We start from the raw sequence: 23,436 nt of genomic DNA, 5'->3' as shown, positions 1-23,436 counted from the left end.
GCGCTGTGCTCCGCCCGCATACTGCCCCCCATCCTGGAGAGGCTGGCATCTGTGGTGACCACCACCCAGTCGGGAACCTCGAGGGAAACGCCTCGGGCTAGATGCCCCGGGTCCAACCACCACCCCAGGCTGTCCCTGGCAACTTGCGGAAGAGGGAGCACAACCTGATAATCCTGTGAGACTGGCTTCCAGCGAGAGAGCAGAGCCGCCTGAAGAGGCCGGAAGAGAGCGAAAGCCCAGGGATCGAGATCGATGGTGGAGGCCATGACGCCCAGGAGTTGAAGATAGTCCCAGGAAGTGGGTGCTGGTAATGCAATAAAATGTCGTATTTGATCCTGTAGGGACTGAGCCTTGTCGGGACGCAAGAAGACCTTGCCCTGATCCGTATCGAACCTCACTCCCAAGAAGTCCAAGTGTTGTGAGGGGACGAGGGAACTCTTGGAGAAGTTCATGATCCAGCCCAGGGAATGGAGGAGGTGGACCACCCTGGAAACTGCCGACAATCTTTGGACAAATGACTTCACCCGTATCAGGGTCCTAGGCCTCGAAGATGGGATGGACGAGAATTCCCTCCTTCCGCAGGGCTGCCGCCACTACCACCATGACCTTCGTGAACGTCAGAGGAGCGGTCGCCAGACCGAAGGGGAGAGCCTGGAACTGGAAGTGCTGGTCCAGAATCTTGAAACGAAGAAACCGCCGGTGAGCCGGGAGGATGGGTATGTGTAGGTAGGCCTCTGTCAAATCCAGAGAGGCGAGGAACTCCCCTTGATGGACCGCCACAATGACTGAGCGCAGTGTCTCCATGCGGAACCGGAGAACCCGGAGAGACCCGTTGACCTCCTTGAGATCCAGAATTGGACGATAGGAGCCGTCCTTTTTGGGTACGACGAAGTAGATGGAATAATGGCCCGAGCCCACCTCTCCGAAGGGGACGGGAGATATGGCCCTTATATTCTGCAACCGATCCAGAGTCTGTTGTACCGCACGTCTCTTGAGGTCCGACCCGCAGGGGGAAAAGAGGAACCTGTCCCTCGGGGGGCGGACAAACTCCAAGGCGTAGCCGTTCCTTAGGATATCGAGAACCCACTGGTCCGAGGTGATGCCAGCCCACTCCTCATAGAAGTGCAAGAGATGTCCCCCGATCCTGGGGATGGAGGAGTGGGTGATCCTGGCATCATTGGGAGGATTTGGGGGGGTTCCCCTGACCTGAACCCTCCCTAGTGGGTCTGCGGCCACGAAAGGACCGGGGCCAGGACTGGGATCTGGAAGAGGGCGTTCGGGGTGCCGCCTGCCTGTAACTCTGGTAGTGACGCTGGGCCCTGGCCCATGTCCGGGAAGAAGTAAAGGGCCTGAAGGTACGCTGTCTCTCCTCGGGCAAGCGGTGGACCGCGTTTTCCCCCAAGGACTTGATGATCTGATCTAGATCCTCACCAAAGAGGAACTTACCCTTGAAGGGGAGAGAACCCAGGCTGGACTTGGAAGAAGAATCCGCCGACCAGTTGCGGAGCCACAGGAGACATCTCGCCGCGACTACCGAAACCATGGACCTTGCCAGTACCCAGAACAGGGCGTACAAGGCATCCGCCCCGTACGCTATGGCGGACTCTAGACGATCCGCCTGGGCGGCTTCCTCGGGCGGCAGGTCCTGTGAAGTAAGAAGCTGCTGAACCCAACGAAGACTTGCCCTCTGCACGAGAGAGCTACACATAGCCGCACGCATACCCAAGGACGAGAATTCAAAAACTCTCTTGAGGAAAACTTCCAACTTTCGGTCCTGGATGACACGCAGCGCAGTGCCACCCGTAACCGGATAGTTGTCCTCTTGGTGACCGCCGACACCGCTGAGTCCACCTTCGGGACCTTGATTAACTCCAAGAAATCCTCTGGGAGAGGATAAAGCTTTTCCATTGCCCTGGCGACCTTCAAAGAAGATTCAGGCGTATCCCATTCCCTAGCCAGGAGCTGCAAGAAGGTGGAATGCGTAGGGAACGCCCGGGACATAGGACGTACGGCGGCCAGGACTGGATCCCCCTTCTTGGAAGACGAGGCAACGACTGGAGCAACCGGCGCTGGTGGCTCTGGCGGAGGGTCCAGGTCCAGCTCCTGCAGGATCTGCGGGATTAGGTCATCGAGTTCCTCCCTCGGGAAGATGCGGAGCGCTCGCGGGTCATCCCCATCCAGCTGAGCCTCTGAGGGAGCCGCGTCCGGAAGAACAGAGAGATCCCCCCCCTGATCCGGGGAAGCCTCTGCCGCTCCAGGGGCAAAATGAACCCGGGGGGCCCCCAGGGCCCCACTCGCTGAGTCAGGAGTGCCCTGCGGAGCAGCCATGAAGTAGGGTGTCTTTGTGAGGAGAGGACCCGGAGAAGTCGCCCTGGGGGCCTCCAGGCACTGTAAATATGCGTTGTGCATAAGCACAATAAAGTCCGGCGAAAAAGTCGGCATGCCCGAGGGGGGGGGGCCGAAAACGGGAGCAGCTGAGGGGACCCGGCCAGGGAGGGTCTTTACTGGCGACAAAATCGGGGGAGAACCACCCCGAGAATCCCTTTCCTCCTCCTCTGAAACCTGAATATCAGAATGCTGCGGATCCAAAATGGCCACCGTTCCCGCCAGAGGCGGCGAAGGGGCCTGCCCATGCCGCCCAGAGGGGCAAAAAGAAAATGTGCGCAGGGGCTCCGAGGTGCCTTCCCCACCGGGGAGGCACCGAGTGCAAATGCCCTCGTGCGAGATCCTCGACCCTGGCTCGCCACAGGCCGAACATCGGGATGGCCGTGGCATGGTGGCCGCCGGGGGAGGGGATCGAAAGCCAGCCGGCCGGGGGGGGGGGGGGGGGCGGCACCCAAAGATACGGAGAGGTGCCACGGGGGGGCTGAGAACCAGGCCTGCGCTACCCCCAAGAGCTCCGGTCGGCAGCAGGGGAATATCCCCTCCCTGCTGCAGCGGTCCCGGGGAAAAATTTGTCTCGGGGCCGCGGGGCAGACGTTGGCACAGAGGGGAGAGGCTGGCCCCACCAGCTTCCACCTATCCCCCCAGAGGAAAACAGCCGCTGGAAGAATAAAACCACAAAAGGAAAACCGAAAAGAATAAAAAATGATAACTTACCCCCAGCAGACAGATAAGGAGAGGAAAGAAGGAGGGAGGCAGCTCAGTCTGCAAGCCACACCCCCCGATACAGAAACACTTTTTTTTTGGTCAACTAACTTGATCCAAACTTGAATAAAGAAAGTAAAGAGAGAGAAGGAAAGAACTTGATCCTTAACACACGGGGGAAGCAACGGGTTCCCCAACTCTCATCTGCTGGAGTCAGAAAGATACTGAGCTCATAAGAACATAAGAAAATGCCATACTGGGTCAGACCAAGGGTCCATCAAGCCCAGCATCCTGTTTCCAACAGTGGCCAATCCAGGCCATAAGAACCTGGCAAGTACCCAAACACTAAGTCTATTCCATGTAACCATTGCTAATGGCAGTGGCTATTCTCTAAATGAACTTAATAGCAGGTAATGGACTTCTCCTCCAAGAACTTATCCAATCCTTTTTTAAACACAGCTATACTAACTGCACTAACCACATTCTCTGGCAACAAATTCCAGAGTTTAATTGTGCGTTGAGTAAAAAAGAACTTTCTCCGATTAGTTTTAAATGTGCCCCATGCTAACTTCATGGAGTGCCCCCTAGTCTTTCTACTATCCGAAAGAGTAAATAACCGATTCACATCTACCCGTTCTAGACCTCTCATGATTTTAAACACCTCTATCATATCCCCCATCAGTCGTCTCTTCTCCAAGCTGAAAAGTCCTAACCTCTTTAGTCTTTCCTCATAGGGGAGCTGTTCCATTCCCCTTATTTTGCTAGCCCTTCTCTGTACCTTCTCCATCGCAATTATATCTTTTTTGAGATGCGGCGACCAGAATTGTACACAGTATTCAAGGTGCGGTCTCACCATGGAGCGATACAGAAGCATTATGACATTTTCCGTTTTATTCACCATTCCTTTTCTAATAATTCCCAACATTCTGTTTGCTTTTTTGACTGCCGCAGCAAACTGCACCGACGATTTCAATGTGTTATCCACTATGACACCTAGATCTCTTTCTTGGGTTGTAGCACCTAATATGGAACCCAACATTGTGTAATTATAGCATGGGTTATTTTTCCCTATATGCATCACCTTGCACTTATCCACATTAAATGTCATCTGCCATTTGGATGCCCAATTTTCCAGTCTCACAAGGTCTTCCTGCAATTTATCACAATCTGCTTGTGATTTAACTACTCTGAACAATTTTGTGTCATCTGCAAATTTGATTATCTCACTCGTCGTATTTCTTTCCAGAACATTTATAAATATATTGAACAGTAAGGGTCCCAATACAGATCCCTGAGGCACTCCACTGTCCACTCCCTTCCACTGAGAAAACTGCCCATTTAATCCTACTCTCTGTTTCCTGTCTTTTAGCCAGTTTGCAATCCATGAAAGGACATCGCCACCTATCCCATGACTTTTTACTTTTCCTAGAAGCCTCTCATGAGGAACTTTGTCAAATGCTTCTGAAAATCCAAGTATACTGCATCTACCGGTTCACCTTTATCCACATGTTTATTAACTCCTTCAAAAAAGTGAAGCAGATTTGTGAGGCAAGACTTGCCCTGGGTAAAGCCATGCTGACTTTGTTCCATTAAACCATGTCTTTCTATATGTTCTGTGATTTTGATGTTTAGAACACTTTCCACTATTTTTCCTGGCACTGAAGTCAGGCTAACCGGTCTGTAGTTTCCCGGATCGCCCCTGGAGCCCTTTTTAAATATTGGGGTTACATTTGCTATCCTCCAGTCTTCAGGTACAATGGATGATTTTAATGATAAGTTACAAATTTTTACTAATAGGTCTGAAATTTCATTTTTTAGTTCCTTCAGAACTCTGGGGTGTATACCATCCGATCCAGGTGATTTACTACTCTTCAGTTTGTCAATCAGGCCTACCACATCTTCTAGGTTCACCGTGATTTGATTCAGTCCATCTGAATCATTACCCATGAAAACCTTCTCCATTACGGGTACCTCCCCAACATCCTCTTCAGTAAACACTGAAGCAAAGAAATCATTTAATCTTTCCGCGATGGCCTTATCTTCTCTAAGTGCCCCTTTAACCCCTCGATCATCTAACGGTCCAACTGACTCCCTCACAGGCTTTCTGCTTCGGATATATTTTAAAAAGTTTTTATTGTGAGTTTTTGCCTCTACAGCCAACTTCTTTTCAAATTCTCTCTTAGCCTGTCTTATCAATGTCTTACATTTAACTTGCCAATGTTTATGCTTTATCCTATTTTCTTCTGTGGATCCTTCTTCCAATTTTTGAATGAAGATCTTTTGGCTAAAATAGCTTCTTTCACCTCCCCTTTTAACCATGCCGGTAATCGTTTTGCCTTCTTTCCACCTTTCTTAATGTGTGGAATACATCTGGACTGTGCTTCTAGAATGGTATTTTTTAACAATGACCACGCCTCTTGGGCATTTTTTTTTACTTTTGTAGCTGCTCCTTTCAGTTTTTTTCTAACAATTTTTCTCATTTTATCAAAGTTTCCCTTTTGAAAGTTTAGCACGAGAGCCTTGGATTTGCACACTGTTCCTTTTCCAGTCATTAAATCAAATTTGATCATATTATTATCACTATTGCCAAGCGGCCCCACCACCGTTACCTCTCTCACCAAGTCCTGTGCTCCACTGAGAATTAGATCTAAAATTGCTCCCTCTCTCGTCGGTTCCTGAACCAATTGCTCCATAAAGCTATCATTTATTCCATCCAGGAACGTTATCTCTCTAGCGTGTCCCGATGATACATTTACCCAGTCTATATTGGGGTAATTGAAGTCTCACACAACACTGGTGCAAGATCAAGATTTAATCACCACAATTTCTATGGTGGTTATTAACAATTCCAATAATGAAAAGACTCAGTATTTATAATGGCGACTCCATACGTTCAAAGAGACATAATTTGAACAGGACCTGTTCAAATTATGTCTCTTTGAACGTATGGAGTCGCCATTATAAATACTGAGTCTTTTCATTATTGGAATTGTTAAAAACCACCATAGAAATTGTGGTGATTAAATCTTGATCTTGCACCAGTGTTGTGTGATACTTGCTTATGTGCAAGGGTTTGCTCCTTCTACATTTGGACCGGTAATTGAAGTCTCCCATTATTACTGCACTACCAATTTGGTTAGCTTCCCTAATTTCTCTTAGCATTTCACTGTCCATCTCACCATCTTGACCAGGTGGACGGTAGTATACCCCTATTACTGTAGTCTTCCCTGACACACAAGGGATTTCTACCCATAAAGATTCAATGTTGTATTTAGTCTCATGCAGGATGTTTATCCTGTTGGACTCTATGCCATCCCGGACATAAAGCGCCACACCTCCTCCCGAGTGCTCCTCTCTGTCATTGCGATATAATTTGTACCCTGGTATAGCACTGTCCCATTGGTTATCCTCTTTCCACCATGTCTCTGAGATGCCAATTAAGTCTATGTCATCATTTACTGCTATACATTCTAATTCTCCCATCTTACTTCTTAGACTTCTGGCATTAGCATACAAACATTTCAAAGTTTGTTTTTTGTTTGTATTTTTATTCTGCTTTTTAATTGATAGGGATAAGTTAGAATTTTTTTAGCTCAGGTGAGTTTTTAGTTACAGGCACTTGGACTACTTTTCTAATTATTGGAACCTCACTGTCGGGATGCCCTAATTCTAATGCATCATTAGTATCCTTTAAAGATACCTCTCTCCGAACCATGCGCTGCTGAGCAACTGTCGGCGTTCCCCTTTGTTCTAGTTTAAAAGCTGCTCTATCTCCTTTTTAAAGGTTAGCGCCAGCAGTCTGGTTCCACCCTGGTTAAGGTGGATCCCATCCCTTCGGAAGAGACTCCCCCTTCCCCAAAAGGTTCCCCAGTTCCTAACAAAACTGAATCCCTCTTCCTTGCACCATCGTCTCATCCACGCATTGAGACTCCGGAGCTCTGCCTGCCTCTGGTGACCTGCGCGTGGAACAGGGAGCATTTCAGAGAATGCTACCCTGGAGGTTCTAGATTTAATCTTTCTACCTAAGAGCCTAAATTTGGCTTCCAGAACCTCCCTCCCACATTTTCCTATGTCGTTGGTGCCCACGTGTACCACGACAGCCGGCTCCTCCCCAGCACTGTCTAAAATCCTATCTAGATGATGCGTGAGGTCCGCCACCTTCGCACCAGGTAGGCATGTTACCAGGCGATCCTCACGCCCACCAGCCACCCAGCTATCTACATTCCTAATAATCGAATCACCAACTATGACGGCCGACCTAACCCTTCCCTCCTGGGCAGTAGGCCTTGGGGAGATATCCTCAGTGCGAAAGGACAATGCATCACCTAGAGAGCAGGTCCTTGCTACAGGATCCTTTCCTGCTACACCTGGTTGGTGCTCTCCCATTATGAGACCTTCTTCCTCCAAGGCAGCACCAGGGCTGCCAGTCTGAAGTTGGGACTTGACTACTATGTCCCTGAAGGTCTCATCTATATACCTCTCTGTCTGCCTCAGCTCCTCCAGGTCTGCCACTCTAGCCTCCAGAGATCGGACTCGTTCTCTGAGAGCCAGGAGCTCTTTGCATCGCATGCACATGTATAACTTCTCACCGGTGGGTAAAAAATCATACATGTGACACTCGATGCAAAAGACTGGGAAGCCCCCCTCTTGCTGCTGGACTGCTGCCTTCATCTCAATTTTGATCAGTTCCTAGTTAAGTTTATGTTGCTATGGGAGTAGGAATGTGTCTAACGTCCTTTAAATGTATTAGTGAATTCACTATGTGTCTGGTAGTGGCCTACCGGGGTCTGATCGAATTCTCAATAAAGTTTTTGTTGATGGTTTTTTGGTTTTTTTTTGTGAAAGTGGCACCTGCCTATAAATTAAGGGATGGGAAATACAAACAGTCTAACTTCAGTTAGTCAGCCTGAGTGACTCACTGCTCCCTTGATTAACAAATGTTGGTCCCTATTCAAACCCAATCACGCTACCTCAACACCTTTCCAAGGTGAGTAACTGAGCTGAACTATTCAACTTTTTTACTTAGGTATATACTGCTCCTACCTTATTTCTAGCTTCTGGCTACTTTTTTGTGGGGTTTTTTTTTTTTTGTGGGGTTTTTTTTTTTTTTCAATACAATGCACTCAGTATTAAATACAAACACTCAGCTCTTTAAAAGTCTGGAGAACACTCAGTTCTGCAGACTTTTAAAAATAAACACACTACTTACTGCTACCTTATTGACTGACTAAAAATACAAACAGTCTAACTTGTGTATTCACTGCCTACCTACTGCTACCTTATTGACTGACTATTTAAAAATGCAAAACAGTCTAACTTGTTTATTCACTGCCTTTCTGACTATTAAAGGCACAAACACACAAAATAATATTCCCAAATAGTTAACTTTGCCCCAATACTGTTTAAAAAAGTCAATGTCCCAAGCAAAAACTTACTGATTCCTTTCAGCCACCAGCAAGGTGATCCTCTCCTCTCAGTGTTTCCACTGCTCCTCTGCTCCTGCAGAGGGTGCACTGGTTTATATGCTAACACCCTTCGAAGTCTGTTCTGACTCCATCTGCTGGACATAACCCACCGTCTGGACTGATCCTGGTACGTACAGGGAACTAGGACTTCACTTCACTCTCCTCTGCCCTTTTACAATTACTTCTCACAATAAAGACAAAACACATTCAGATGGGAATCAACAGGCCACAGCTTTTATTTTAACAAAATAATGAACCAACCCAGGAGTGAATTGCCCACCATGTTGATGCAGGTTCTGGTGGAACTAGGTATAATGGAGACTAGAGTTGAGCCATAGCAGGAAAGACAAGAATCTGAGAGGCTTAAAAAGGGATCCTGCTCAGTCTTTTCTATATTCACTGCACTGTCGCAGCCAGAGTCTGTGTGCAGCAGGATACTCCTGAGGGTGGCCTTAAGGTAGACTGAGCCATGGATAAGTTATATCCTCTACAGGAAGTTGCTTTAGAATTATTAGGGATGGATAAGATGGAGGGCTTGGTTTCAGCACTAATAAAGAAAGACAACCATTCCAGTGGAAGGCTGCACAGCTCTAAAGGCTTTCAACATAGGAAGATGGAAAAACATCCTTCAGGGTTTCAGCTTAGCCCTTTGAGTATCCGTGTGTGGCAATTTTTATAACTAGAGTGTGTTTATGCTGAGTACAAAATATTCCGGTGGCAGATTGAGAAAACTCTCACAGAGAGGGAGGCAGAATTCCTCAGGGCTGGTTTAGCCTTATTACTGAGGACTTGCATGCTGGGCTGAATGCACATTCGGGAATAGTGTCCACGATATCGGCTAGGTGCCTCCCCTGGTTACACATTTGAGCAGCAGACGTATAGTCCAAATGCCAATTGGATAACCTCCCCTTTAGTGGAATACTGCTTTTTGGGGACGATCTTGAAGTTGGTAAAACACTGGGGGCGAGGAGTCCTAGGGCTCACAAGTAGCCAAACATACTTTTATTAACAGTATTTAGGATTGCAAGGCACCTTTAGTCCTGAGGGAATTCTGTGCTACTGTGGAGCGCAGAATTTGTGCAGAATTCCCACCCTGCGCAGATGTGCCAAATTCTGCGCAGAAAATGGCAGCGAAGATGAAAGCCCCGGTGCGCCATGGGATGCACTCCACTCGCAACGAAGATGAAGGCCCCAGTGAGAGTGAGTGTAGAGAGGTGTGTGTATGAGAGAGAGAGAGAGAGGAGGGGGAGGGGTGTGAGAGAGGAGGAGGGGGGAGAGGTGAGAGGGTGTCAGAGAGTAGGGGAGGGGGTGTCAGCAGGGGGAGTGTCAGAGAGCAGGGGAGGGGGTGTCAGAGCAGGGGGAGTGTCAGAGAGCAGGGGAGGGGGTGTCAGAGCAGGGGGAGTGTCAGAGAGCAGGGGGAAGGAGGTATGAGAGAGCAGGGTGGGTGAGCAGGTGGGTATGAGAGAGCAGGGGAAGTGCTTGAGTGTGGGTGACAGAGAGAGAGGGAGCCTATATGAAGAGAGTGTGTATGTGTATGTGTGAAAGAGCGCCTGCGTGAAGGGATTGTGTATGTGTGAGAGAGCGCCTGCGTGAAGGGATTGTGTATGTGTGAGAGAGCGCCTGCGTGAAGGGATTGTGTATGTGTGAGAAAACCTGTGTGAAGGGGTATGTGAGAGAGAGAGAGAGACATAGGTAGCCTGTGTGAGGATGTATGCATGAGAGAGAAAGGGAGCTTGTGTGAGTGTGTATGCTAGAGAGGGACCCTGAATGAGGGGATGCATGTATGTGAGGATGTGTGTGCGTGCGAGAGAATGAGGGAGCCTGTATGAGGGTGTGTATATGTGCACTAAAGAGAGCGAGCATGTGTGTGAGAGAGAGGGACAGAGGGAGCCTGTGTTAAGTTCAGTACTGAGAATGGGGTCAAACTCTGGGAGTGGCGATAGTGTGGAAGGGGTTGAGACTAGAGGTGGAAGGAAGAAATATTGGCAGGTGGAGGAGTTGGGGCCTGAGGGCAAAGTGGCCAGGGGAGTAAGGACAGCGAGTGGAAGAAACACAGTGAATTTCTAGGGAAATTTTGCTCTAAATATTTCCAATTCTGCATTTTTAATAACTTTTTCTGTAATAAAATGTAACTCTCCCAGGACAAGCAGGATGGTAGTCCTCACATATAGGTGACATCATCAGAAGGAGCCCTGTCACGGAACACTTTTGTCAAAGTTTCTAGAACTTCGACTGGCACACTGAGCATGCCCAGCATGCCACTAACCCTACAGCCAGCAGGGGTCCCCCTTCAAGTCTCTTTTTTTCCGCGCAGCAGTTGCCTCGCGGTTTAGGAGCTCTGTGAGAAATTTCTCACAACTTTCCACACTGAACTATTTGAAGTTTATCTTCTTAATCCCTCATCGGGGTCCCCCATCGCGCTCCGTCCCTCCGATGCTCGGTAAGTGTTTTTTCCGGTACCTGTGGTCGGTTCCCAGCAGTTTACCGCTTCGGTACCCGGTCACCAACCGTGCGCTCGCCAAATTTTAACAATGCGGCCGGGTTTAGGAAAAGCCCAGAGTGTCCAAGGACCATGTCTATGATGGACCCGCATAAAGTCTGTGTTTTATGCTTAGGCCCCTCGCACGACATTCGTCGATGCCCTAGTTGTGCACAAATGATCCCCAAAGGCTGTCGAGCTCGCCTGGACAAAATGGACTTCAAAACAGACTGTTCCATCTACGCCAGTTCAAGCGCCACTGACCGTGGAGGGTCCGTCGACCTTGGAGACGATTCGCCAGGAGCACCGTGGACAGGGTGACCGTCTGTCACCGACTCCATCGAGGTATGGTCTCAATCATCTCTGACAAAACTGGCAAAGGAGAGGTCTTCTGGAGGAGATTTTTGCCTTTCCTCCGGCGGTGAAGGCTCTGAGAGCAAGTCCTTGGATGTCCGTGATGAATCATCTGAGGATGTCTCGTCCCATGGATTACAGGGACTTTCTCCTTCTCCCGGTGGAGCTCCTGCTGGAGGAGGCATGCCAAAGCCGAGAGGGCTTGATCCCCCAGGGCCTCCTTGCACTGGATACACAGGGCATCGGCCTCTTCATGTTGTGCAGCTCTGATGTGGCATGCTGGGCAGAGGCCCTGAACCTTGAGCTCCTTTTCTGGTGGTGCCATAGGTATAGGCGTGGAAATCTCTTGTGCGTCGAATATGTGCGCGTGGACGAATGTGTGCACTGGTGTGTGCACAAGTCGTAGTTATGTGCCTAGCCTAGTATGCACGAGTTGCGCGCGTAACTTGTGTGTACTGCACTTAAGCGTGTAACGTTGCGCGCACGACTCGCCCTATGCGCACGGATCGAGACGGCGGTCGGCGAACAGGGCCAAAATGCCGACGGCGACCACGCGGGCAATATGGCGACCACCTCGGAGTATCCCCACATGGGAGAGCCCTTGGTTCTAACCGGGGCTGAGCCCTGCTAGGGCGGATCAACCCGGTGGCACTGGTCCCGGCCGGCGACCTGTGCGACTCCTCGAGCTTCGGAGACCGGAGACTTTAAACAAGATTTCTACTTTACCTTGTCTCGGCGCTTCCCGGTTTTGTTCCGGGCGGCCTCCGGCTGCGGGGGGAGAGGGCAAATACCTTTACCGCTGCTCTCGTGGTTGCACCCCGCTGCCTCTCAGCCGCACCTGAGATCGGGGGCTAGGTCCCCGCCAAGGATCAGCCGCCAGACCGAGGCTCACCTCCGAGGGACTACGGAAATCACCTCGGGAATTCTCAACTGGGGGAGGGGCCCGAGGGTGTCACCGCAGGAGAGCGGGGCTCGCTGTTGAGGTAGGTTTTCTTATTTAAATTTTTCTCTAATGCTATGAGAGCGTGCAGGTAGTCCCTAACTGCTATGGAGATGGAAAAATACTGAAGAGCTGCACTTCCTGCAGGGGTATATGTACTAGGGCTGACGTCAGATTGAAATCTGATCAGTCTCCAACTGCTATCAGGAGTACACTATACCCACTGGTCCTGAGACCATCTGCTACACGCTAGGAAATGGAGAAATTACTTACCTGATAATTTCGTTTTCCTTAGTGTAGACAGATGGATTCAGGACCAATGGGTATAGTTTACTCCTGAAAGCAGTTGGAGACTGATCAATCTGACGTCAGCCCTAGTACATAGACCCCTGCAGGAAGTGCAGCTCTTCAGTATTCTCCTCGAAAAGCATTGTGGATATATGCATGACTGAATAATTTGAATAACTTGATTAACTTTAGAACTTGGATAACTTGATTAACTTTATAACTTGGATCCACTGTGCTAATTTTATGTTCAATTTTATTGTAAATATGCTTTTGATATTAAATTTGTAATATTTTATCACATTTTAAAAATATTTATTTTATCATCTATTTGTTTTTCATGTATCACTGTTTTCATATTTTTTGATGTGGTTCACCTACCTCTTTTTCATATCTGAAAAATGTTTCATCACCTCCCTTTACCTCTTTCGAATTTCTTTCTTCCACTTGACCTTTTGCTTTCCTGATTTATTTCTTAGTCTCCTTCATTTTCATTAGGTATTCTTTCCCTGTTTCTCTTTATGGGATCCTTAATACTTCTTGAATGCTGTTCTGTTTGCCTTTATTTTTTCAGCCACCTACTTTGAGAACCAAATCGGTTTCTTTTTCCTTGTAAATTTGTTTACTTTTCTAATATGTAGATTTGTTGCCTTTGAAATAGATCCTTTTAATTTGGCCCACTGTTCCACATTGCTCATTTTCTCCCAGTCTTCTAGTTCTTCCTCTACATATATCCCCATTTTGTCAAAGTCTGTATTTTTTAAATTCAGAACTTGGGTCTTTGTGCGACTTTCTCTTTATGTTATTTGCGATATCAAACCATACCAACTGATTATCACTGGTGCTCAGCTGGGCACCTGTCCGGACATTAGACACATTATCCCCCTCCCTTGTGGGTTCCATTACCATTTGTTTGAACAGAGATCCTTGAAGGGCATCCATTATCTCTCTATTTCTTGCAGATTCTGCAGAAGGATACTCCAAATCCACATCTGGCAGATTAAAATTTCCAATGATTAACATGTCTCCCTTCTTTCCCATCTTTTGGATGTCTCACCAGATCTCGATCCAGGCCTTCAGTTTGGGTTGGAAGCCAAGGTAAATGGTTTGTTTTAGGATAGCCCATAATGCTTCCTCCCTTCCCCACGTCCCTTGCATTTTGGATGCATTGATATTGTTTTTGACAAAGTGCTACACCTTCTCCTTGTCCTCTCTCTCTTTCCTTAAGTTATAGCCCGGCAACAATATCCAAGTCCACCTCCATCATTAGGGCTTGCAGATCTGGGATTTTGCTGCCTAGGCTACAAGTATTTGTGGTCATAACTTTCCAGCTTTCCTCCCTTGGTTTGCTTATCTTCATAGTCACCTTTTCTGCTCCTTTGATTAAGCTTAGAATGTTTATATTGCCTTTATAGCCAGTGTGTCAGTGTGTCTGTGTGTGTGTGTTATTTTCACTGAGAAACAAGCAGCGCCAAAAGTGTAAATATACAAATAATACAATATCTAAGGTTCCCACTTTTCCAGGTAGGCATCTCCAAGCGGCTAGGTGTTATTCCAAGAAATGTCCTTTTTCACAGCGACAATATTCTATAGTTTCAGTCCTTTTGAGGAATCCAAGGGAATTCTCAAGAGGCTACAGGCTCCACACACCTCAAGGGAGCTTAAGGGCTTCCAATGAGTCTCAGTTGGTCTTCGGTTGCCCACATAGGGATTCGGTTGTCCCTGTTTTATGACAAATGGAAAGATATTACTATGGACCAGTGGTCTTTTGCATTATAAGGGACAGCTTCACCTTATATTTTGCTCACTCAGTAGTCAAAACTTTCATGGTCTCTTCTTGTGCTTCCTGGTTAAACAAGGAAGTGGTGAGGTCCACAATAGACTTTCTCTTTTTAGTGGCAGCTGTTCTGGTTCTGAGGTGAAACAAGGTCCATTCATTTAGTGGGGCCAAAGAAAGAAAGGATACTTTTTGGCATCTTCGATTCCTAAAGAAGGTGAATGCAAAGTGGCAGGTATATCACGTTTGCATGGAGGCTCTATTCTGTCATTGCACAGGTCAGGAAGAGAGAATTTCTAGAGTCCTTTGCTTTCACTGAGCCCTGTCTGCACATTCTTATTTAGAAGAACCCTCAACATTTCTCAGGTTTGAAACACTGGTCAAGCATTTCTAATTTTGTGCACTTACTTTTGACCTGGTGACAGCTCCCTGTACTGTTTCCAAGATTATGGTAGTTGTAGTGGCAGTGGCAGCTATTCACTAGGAAGGAATCATGGCGCATTCTTACTTGAACGATTGGCTAGTTTGGGCAACATCAGAAGGGGAGTGTTACCATTCAGTGCACTGTGTAGTTCTCCTGATGTAGAGTCTCGGCTGGATGATTAGTTTTGCCAAGAGCAATCTGGGTTCTTCCCAGAGTCTAGAATATCTAGGTGCTCATGTCCTGATGCAGATGAGAAAGATGTTCCTTCCCGCAGAAAGAAGTTTTAAGCTTTAAGACCAGGACCGTCGATTATTGCAGTTGAAGATTCCCAGTGCTGGGATTATGACCAAATGCTGGTATCGCTAGCATTCACGCTCAACCTCATCCCTTGAGCTGCAGCTCCTGAGACTGTTACCAAAAGCATGGCTACCTCAGTGGAATGCTCAATCGTGGGATTTAAATTTCAGGTTGCCTCTTCTGGGGATGCCTGGTTCATCTGTCAAGGAAGTACAGCACAGGGTCGTTGGATGGCAGCAGAAACTTCCTGGTCTATCAATCATTTGGAGACTAGGGCAATCTGAAATGCCTTGCTGTTCTTTCAGCCTTTGATCAGAGGAGGTTAGGCAGTGAAAGCTCTGTCAGACAATGCGATGGTGGTTGTGTATATAAACTGGCAGGAAGGAAGCAAGAACCCAGCAGCTGCCTCAGAAACAGGAATGTTAATTCACTGGGTGGAAGAAAATTTAAAAATCTCAGTCAGCATCTCATGTTACTGGGGTGGAAAGTGTGCAGGCAGTTTATTTATTTATTTTTAACGCAGGCACAGTCTGGACCCCGGAGAAGTGGAGTTGGTGGAGGAAGCATTCACTCATATCAAAGTCAGGTGGGGAACTCTTCAGTTGGATTTCCTGGTGACCAGTTTTGAATGTCAAAATCTTGAGCTTTTTCAGTTGGGATGGAAACAGGGAGACAATGAGGTCTGGCGAGTCTGGTAGCTCTGGAGTTTCCTAAACACCCATGGTTTGCGAAACTGATAAGTTTCAAGTTGGAAGGTCCATTGCAACACAGTCAGGTTCTGAGTCAGGTTTTTGATCTTCTTTGAGATAGTCAACGATAGCTCACTATGATAAGCTCCAACACTGGATGAATTTATTTATTATGAAATTTGTCTCTTACAATATAAACATAATTCAAATGATAAATCTATATCCACTCATCCATTGTTAATTCCTTTATACCCAAAAAATCTTAACCACATGAAAAACAAACATATATATCACACATATATACATAAACAGACAACACACCACATATAGAAACATAGAAATGACGGCAGAAGAAGACCAAATGGCCCATCCAGTCTGCCCAGCAAGCTTCACACATTTTTTCTCTCATACTTATCTGCTTCTCTTAGCTCTTGGTTCTATTTCCCTTCCACCCCCACCTTTAATGTAGAGAGCAGTGATGGAGCTGCATCCAAGTGAAATATCTAGCTTGATTATTTAGGGGTAGTAGCTGGTAGTTAGGGGTATATATCCTACAAGAAGGGAAACATTTCATAATAAATAATAAACTCATCCAGTGTTTGAGTTTATCATAGTGAGCCCATCGTTGACTGTCTTTTTGTGTGTCCTTTAAGCAATATTGTGATTAGACAGTTTGTAGCAGTTTTTTGTTCTTCTGTCTATCTTCTTCGACAGGGCCTCAGTTCCTTGGATCAGTTTGATAGATTTCGTCTTTCGTGGCCTGACTCAAGAGACGATGGTTGAGAGAGAGGTTATTTGGTGTCAGCAGGTAGGAATTTATCCCTTTCATGTGTCCATATCTATAATTATTTCCTTTTTATTTTTTTTGCAGAGAGGTCTGTAATAAGGTCTCATGATAAACTTTCTAAAGGTACAGGTGGCACTATAAGAAAATTATTATTTACCTGCTAATTTTCGTTCCTGTAGTACCATGGATCAGTCCAGACAGTGGTTATGTCCCCAATCCAGCAGATGGAGTCAGCACAAGCTTTGAGGGGGCGTATCCATATATACTACTACCCCCTCTGCAGGAGTTCAGTATCGAGTATATCAAAGCCCGAGTAGAAACCCCCGAAGGATCAAGTTTGTGGAAACAGATAATGAAAACAATTGTAACCGCAACAAGTAACTGCAAACATCCTACCAACTTGTAGGGAGCTGTGAAAAACAGCGAAAAGAAACAACTGTGAAGACACAGAACACTGCGAGCAAGAAGCAGCGCAGAGCTGAGCAGGATCAAGAACCCAAACGCGGTGGGCGTCTGGACTGATCCATGGTACTACAGGAACGAAAATTAGCAGGTAAATAATAATTTTCTTTTCCCTGTACGTACCTGGATCAGTCCAGACAGTGGGATGTACCCAAGCTTCCCTAAATCGGGTGGGGGTCCTGCGAGGCCTGCTCGGAGAACCTGCTCGCCAAAGTGTCCAGAGACCGAAGAGGCGAGGTGCAGACGATAGTGCCTCGAGAACGTGTGTAACGATTTCCAGGTGGCTGCCCTACAAATTTCCTGCGAGGATACCGAGCGAACCTCCGCCCAGGAAGCCGCCTGAGAACGTGTAGAATGCGCTACGATTCCGGGTGGGGGAGTCCGACCCGCCCCAATGTAAGAAGCAGCAATGCCGGCCTTCAGCCATCTGGCAATGGTAGTCTTCGAGGCCTGAGACCCCTTCTTAGGACCGGCCCAGAGTACAAAGAGATGGTCAGAGGTTCGGAACTCATTTGTAGCCTCCAGATAGAGGCGCAGAGTGCGCTTGACATTCAAGAGACGGAGAGACTTCGGCTCTGAGGAAGAGAAGGACAGCAACTCCACCGTCTGGTTCACATGGAATGCAGAAACCACCTTCGGAAGGAAGGAGGGAACGGTGCGAAGCGAAACTCCAGAGTCGGAGAAATGGAGATAGGGCTCTCTACACAACAGAGCCTGCATCTCCGAGATGCGTCGAGCGGAACAGATGGTCACAAGAAATACAGTCTTGAGAGTGAGATCCTTTATCGTTGCGCTGCGCAGCGGCTCGAACGGTGGTCCCGACAGGGAGCAAAGCACAAGGATAAGACTCCAGGAGGGACAAGGGGTCCCGTAACGGAGGACGCATATGCTTGACACCCTTGAGAAAACGAGCAATGTCAGGATGCTGTAGAAGAGAGCCCCCATCGCTCAACAGCGAACCAAGGGCGGCCACCTGAACCCGTAGTGAATTATAGGTGAGCCCTTTTTCCACCCCCGCCTGTAGAAACTGAAGGATCTGAGGTACAGAAGCCTTAGCGGGTCTCGTGGCCTGGCTGGTACACCACAGCTCGAACACCTTCCAGACTCGAACATAGGCCGATGTCTTTCGTGCCCGCAATAGCGTGGATACTACCGCCTCCAGGTAGCCCCAACGCCGGAGGCGGCGCCTCTCAAAAGCCAGGCTGCAAGACAGAAGAATTCTGCCTGCTCGAAAAATACCGGGCCCTGATGTAGGAGCTGGGGGAGGTGCCCCAGCCTGATTGGCCTGTCGATCACCAGCTGTAGCAGGTCCGCAAACCAGGGTCGCCTGGGCCATTCTGGGGTGACGAAAACCACGGTCCCCTGATGGCTTTCTATTCTGCGGAGCATCCTGCCCACCAGGGGCCATGGTGGAAAAGAAAGATATGGCGGCCACGGGAGGACCAGGGCATCCACTCCCTCCGCGCTCTCTCCGGCGACTGAAGAAGCGTGGAGCCTTGGCGTTGAGAGCGGACGCCATCAGATCCAAGTGGGGGGCCCCCCACCGATGGACGAGAAGTTGCATTGCTTTGTCGGAGAGAGACCACTCTCCGGGTCCAGCAGTTGACGACTGAGGAAGTCCGCCTGGACGTTGTCCACACCGGCGACGTGCGAGGCCGCTAGCCGGACGAGATGACGCTCCGCCCATTGCATCAGCAGCGCCGCCTCGAGCGCGACCTGCGGGCTGCGCGTGCCTCCTTGTCGGTTGATGTAGACCACGGTGGTAGCGTTGTCCGATAGGATTCTGACTTCTCGGTTCCGAAGAAGCGAGAGGAAATGTCGCAGAGCTAGCCGGACCGCTCTGGTTTCCAGACGGTTGATTGACCACTTCGCCTCCACCGTGGACCACTTCCCCTGCGTGGCGCTTCGATCGCAGACTGCACCCCAGCCTGCTAGACTGGCATAGGTGGTCACCATCACCCAATTTGGCAGATCGAGGGACATGCCACGGGCCAGGTTCGGCGGATCCAACCACCAGCCCAGACTGTCCCTGGCATTCTGTGGGAGCGGGAGAATCATCTGATAGTCCTGCAATACTGGTTTCCAACGGGAGAAGAGCGCCCACTGTAAGGTCCTGAGGTGCGCGAAAGCCCAAGGTACAAGGTCGATGGTGGACCCCATCACTCCCAGGAGTTGCAGGTAGTCCCAGGAGGTGGGCTCTGGCAACGCAGAGAACCGTCGTGTGTGATCCCGCAAGGATTGAGCTTTGTCCTGGCGCAGAAAAACTTTGCCCAGTAGGGTGTCGAAAGTTGCCCCCAAAAAAAACCCAAGCGTTGCGAGGGCATGAGGGAGCTCTTGGAGAAGTTCACTACCCATCCCAGGGAATGTAGAAACCGTACTACTCGAGTCACCGCTGAGCGTCCATGATCGAATGACTTCGCCCGGAGGAGCCAATCGTCCAGATAAGGATGAACCAGGATGCCCTCCTTCCGGAGAGCTGCCGCCACAACTACCATGATCTTGGTGAAGGTGTGCAGCGCCGGCGCCAATCCAAACGCGAGAGCCGTGAACTGAAAATGCTGGTCCAGAATTTTGAAACGAAGGAAACTGTGGTGGTCCAGGCGGATGGGAATGTGCAGGTAGGCCTCCGTTAAGTCCAGGGAGGCGAGGAACTCCCCCCGATGCACCGCCGCAATCACTGACCAGAGCGTTTCCATGCGGAACCGAACGACTCGAAGGGATTTGTTGACTTCCTTGAGGACTAGGATAGGCCGGAAGGAACCGTCCTTCTTTGGTACGACGAAATAGATGGAATAGTGGCCCGAGCCCACCTCTCCGAAGGGCACGGGCGCAGTAGCGCCTATCTCCCGGAGTCTGTCCAGAGTCAGCTGCACCGCTCCTCTCTTGAGGTCCGAGCCACAGGGGGAAAAGATGAACCTTCCCTGCGGGGGGCGGACAAATTCCAATGCGTAGCCGTGTTTTATGGTATCCAGGACCCACTGGTCCGAGGTGATCCGTGCCCACTCCGCTTAGAAATACGTTAGTCGGTCCCCAATCCTGGGGACAGGGGAGTGGGCGAGACTGGCATCATTGTGAAGACTTGGTATAGGGGTTCCCGGTTCCGGGAGTAGTGCGTGCGGGCCGATGCCCGCGGAAGGCGCGCAACCAGGGCTGAGACCTGGGGGCGGATGGCCGGGAGCCCGTCTGTCTGTAGCCCCTGTAGCGCCGTTGCGCTCTGGCTCTGGTCCGAGAAGAAGAAAACGCTCTGGATGGTCGAAACCTATCCTCCGGCAGCCGATGAACAGCGTTCTCCCCCAGGGACTTGATGATCTGGTCCAAATCCTCCCCGAAGAGGAACTTGCCCCTGAAGGGAAGAGAGCCCAGACTGGACTTAGAGGACGTATCAGACGCCCAATTGCGTAGCCACAGTAGTCGTCGTGCTGCCACTACCGAAACCATGGATCTTGTGAGGACCCGAAAAAGGTCGTACGAGGCGTCTGCCCCATACGCCACTGCGGCTTCTAGCCGATCTGCCTGGGCAGCCTCATCGGACGGCAGGTTCTGAGACGTGAGGAGTTGTTGCACCCAAAGGAGACTAGCCCGCTGGGCAAGCGAACTGAACATCACCGCCCGCATACCCAGAGCGGAGACCTCGAAAACCCGCTTAAGGAAAACTTCCAACTTACGATCCTGTGTGTCCCGCAACGCCGCACCTCCCGTCACTGGGATAGTCGTCCTCTTCGTGACCGCCGACACTGCGGAGTCCACCTTTGGGACCTTGATGAGGTCCAGAAAATCTTCGGGGAGCGGGTACAGCTTTTCCATAGCCCAGCTGCTCTTCAGGGAGGCCTCCGGGGTGTCCCATTCCCTGGTGAGAAGTTGTAAAAACGAGTCATGAATGGGAAAAGCCCGAGCCCTCGGCCGGAGTGCCGCCAGGACAGGATCTCCCTTCCTTGAAGAAGTGATGACAGCGGGAGCTACTGGGGCAGGCGGGTCTGGTGGTGGATCCAAATCTAATTCTTGGATGATCTGCGGGATGAGGTCGTCCAGCTCTTCCCTCTGGAAGAGGCGTAGGGTACGCGGATCATCCCCCTCCTGTGTGCCGTCCCCTTGTCCCCCGTCCGGGAGGTCAAGTCCATGTCCCACTGGGTCTGGCACCGCCCCCACTGCCGCGGGCGTGGATCGGACCCGGGTAGGAAGGCGGGAGGCCCCCACTCCCGGAGGGTCGGGGGGGGCCGGCGTCGAGGGCGACATCCGAGGGATCTTAGGAGGGGGGGGGGGGTCCCACAGGTGCTTCCAGCCCCTGCAGATAAGCGGTATGCATGAGCAGGATAAACTCCGGAGAGAACCCCGGCCTGCTCGGGTGCGCTTCGGGGGCGGCGTGGTTCCTGCTCTCTGGCTCTGGGTGCTTGGTTCCTGCACCAAAATCGGGGGAACACCCCCGCTGGTAGAGTCCTCCAGGGATCCGTTCTCCCTCGTGGCCTCCAGGGATCCGTTCCCCCTCGTGGCCTGCGCCTCAGGGCGCTCAGAATGTAAAATGGCCGCCGTTCCCGCCAAAAATGGCGGAGTGGCCGGCCCGCACCGCCCGGGCAAAAAAGAGAAATCAGTCAGGGACTGTGAGGTACCTTCCCCCCCGGGAAGGCATCGTGCACAGATGCCCTCCCGGGAAATCCGGGACCCCGGGTCTCCGCAGGCCGCACAGCGGGACGGCCGCTGCATCGGGATCGCTGCAGGAGAAAAGAAAAAGCCACGGGGGGGGCCACGCGCACAAAGGCGCCGCTGCGGGGGGGCCCGGTCGGCCCGCACTGCCCGCTGTCTGAAAATAGAGGAGGGTGCCGCGGGGGGGCCTTCCTGGCCACACGACCCGCCCCAGACATCTTTCCCTAAATGACTCAGCAGCCCATGAGGAGCTGTAAAATGGCTGCGGGTGAGGGAGTAAAGAGCGAAGAGGCCGGCTCCACCGGCTTTCGCGGGCACCGGGGGCTGAGCTGTAAAGGAAAAAACTACAAAGGAAAAACAAACTTACCCCTGGCTGCAACGAGAAATAAACAGCAAGGCCGCAGAGAAGAGACAAGGAAGATAAGTCACTCCCCAGAAGTTGAAAGAACTCTGCCTTTTTTTTTTTTTTTTAAACTTAATACAAACTTGATACAAACTTGATCCACAGAAAAAGACAACAACAAGCCATAATCAAGCAAGAAAGTGAAGAAAAAGGAAAAGGAGGGGAAGCCTGATTCCCCTACTCGCATCTGCTGGAGTCAGAAGATACTGAACTCCTGCAGAGGGGGTAGTAGTATATATGGATACGCCCCCTCAAAGCTTGTGCTGACTCCATCTGCTGGATTGGGGACATAACCACTGTCTGGACTGATCCAGGTACGTACAGGGAATGTCTTGTTACAGGGGGAAATGCATGGGTCTTCTATAGCCTTGCATCCAGTCATGGTGAGTTTTTGAGGGCGGGGTGCAGAGTTTGCATTCTCCATTTTGCTGTTTGGTCCCATCATGGAGTCTCATTTTGATCTTGAAGGCTTTAAGCAAGCTTCCATTTGAGCCATTAAGGAGGGCATCCTTGAAGGATCTTTCTCTGAAGGTGGTGTTCTTTGTTGCTATCTGTTCAGCATGACGCATTTCAGAGTTGCAGGCAGTGTCATGTAGAGACCCTTCCCTCTTTTTTTTTTTTTAATCAAAGGTGGTTTCTGCCTTTCATGGGTCTTAATTGAATGGATTGCCTACACTTAAAAGGTCTATTTCCAGTTCTATGTCTATCTTAGGATCTTTATATGTTTTAGATGTACATAGGGTTCTCTTGCAATATCTGAAAGTCACAAAAGATTTTTGAAGGTCAGATCACTTTTTTGTGCTGTTCAATAGTTATGAGGAACAGAAGGCAGCTCAAGCAACTACTGCTCAATGGCATCAATGTAAGTTAGTGCGTGGTTGGAAGTTCCCGCAAGTCTAAGGGCTCATTCTAATAAGAACTCAAGCTGCGTCCTGTGCTGAGGGTCAGTTGGTTTCCCTGCAGGAGATTCGTTAAATAGTGACTAGAACTTTCTTCCATACTTTGTCCAAGCATTACAATTTGGATATATGGGCTCAAGACATGGTGGTAATTGGTGTGAGTATGGTGAATGGGTCTTGCATGTTTCTACCCAGTTTGGAGAGGCTTGGGTACATCCCATCTGCCTGGATTGGTCTGGGGAACAATAAAGGAAACACTGATTCTTACCTTCTAATTTTCTTTCCTGTAGTCCACCAGACCAGTCCATAATCCTGGCCTTTTTTTTTTCTGAAGACTGCTCTTCTGGGAGTTTGTATTAGTGTTCTCTATTGTTCTGGCATTCGACCCTCTTAGAGGAGGGACTAAAGACTACATTTGCTGCTCCTGCTCAAAGTGAGGGGAAAGTTAGT

The 23,436-nt window shown here is 49.5% G+C and overlaps 1 protein-coding gene across 9 annotated transcripts in view; it reads right to left on the bottom strand.

Moving 5' to 3' along the window:
- The window catches only part of SPTAN1 (spectrin alpha, non-erythrocytic 1), a 457,019-nt gene that overhangs the window by 99,668 nt on the left and 333,915 nt on the right, over positions 1-23,436 (bottom strand). The gene's annotated exons all lie outside the window — the stretch shown is intronic.

Source organism: Rhinatrema bivittatum, chromosome 8 (genome assembly GCF_901001135.1).
Source record: "Rhinatrema bivittatum chromosome 8, aRhiBiv1.1, whole genome shotgun sequence".
Classification (NCBI taxonomy): Eukaryota; Metazoa; Chordata; class Amphibia; order Gymnophiona; family Rhinatrematidae; genus Rhinatrema; species Rhinatrema bivittatum.
This window is presented reverse-complemented; position numbering and strand designations above follow the sequence as displayed.